We start from the raw sequence: 1319 nt of genomic DNA on the forward strand, positions 1-1319 counted from the left end.
GCCCGAGAGGCGCCCGGGGCGGATACCCCGTGCGAAAACCCGGCCTCTGACGGCGGAGCTCCGCACTTTCGAATATTTTCTGTTTCCCCCTCCGGGCGGTCGACGGCAGTTGGGAAGGCCGCCCGAGAGGCGCCCGGGGCGGATACCCCGTGCGAAAACCCGGCCTCTGACGGCGGAGCTCCGCACTTTCGAATATTTTCTGTTTCCCCCTCCGGGCGGTCGACGGCAGTTGGGAAGGCCGCCCGAGAGGCGCCCGGGGCGGATACCCCGTGCGAAAACCCGGCCTCTGACGGCGGAGCTCCGCACTTTCGAATATTTTCTGTTTCCCCCTCCGGGCGGTCGACGGCAGTTGGGAAGGCCGCCCGAGAGGCGCCCGGGGCGGATACCCCGTGCGAAAACCCGGCCTCTGACGGCGGAGCTCCGCACTTTCGAATATTTTCTGTTTCCCCCTCCGGGCGGTCGACGGCAGTTGGGAAGGCCGCCCGAGAGGCGCCCGGGGCGGATACCCCGTGCGAAAACCCGGCCTCTGACGGCGGAGCTCCGCACTTTCGAATATTTTCTGTTTCCCCCTCCGGGCGGTCGACGGCAGTTGGGAAGGCCGCCCGAGAGGCGCCCGGGGCGGATACCCCGTGCGAAAACCCGGCCTCTGACGGCGGAGCTCCGCACTTTCGAATATTTTCTGTTTCCCCCTCCGGGCGGTCGACGGCAGTTGGGAAGGCCGCCCGAGAGGCGCCCGGGGCGGATACCCCGTGCGAAAACCCGGCCTCTGACGGCGGAGCTCCGCACTTTCGAATATTTTCTGTTTCCCCCTCCGGGCGGTCGACGGCAGTTGGGAAGGCCGCCCGAGAGGCGCCCGGGGCGGATACCCCGGGCGAAAACCCGGCCTCTGACGGCGGAGCTCCGCACTTTCGAATATGTCCCCCTCCACATCGCACCCATACACAAACTGACCGATATGCAACTTAAGACCCGCCTTCGGAGGGCCCCCACCGGCCCCGGCCCCCGCGCCGGCGCTTGGAGGTTCAGGCTCCTTCGGCTTGCGGGTCGACCCCCCCCTATGTCTCACTGCGAGACGGCGAGACCATTCGAGTCTTTTTCCCTCCTTACAGGTCGCACCAACACAACCACTGACCGATATGCAACCAAGACCCGCCTTCGGAGGGCCCCCACCGGCCCCGGCCTCGCGCCGGCGCTTGGAGGTTCAGGCTCCTTCGGCTTGCGGGTCGACCATTCCCGGGGCCGCGTCGAAAGCCTCGGCGCGGACCTCATAGCGAGACCATAGCCGGCTCCCCGCGCTACGCGCGATGTTGTTCCCAGCT

Source organism: Hippocampus guttulatus, unplaced genomic scaffold (genome assembly GCF_054856545.1).
Source record: "Hippocampus guttulatus isolate MCC_2025c unplaced genomic scaffold, RoL_Hgut_1.0 HiC_scaffold_160, whole genome shotgun sequence".
Taxonomy (NCBI): Eukaryota; Metazoa; Chordata; class Actinopteri; order Syngnathiformes; family Syngnathidae; genus Hippocampus; species Hippocampus guttulatus.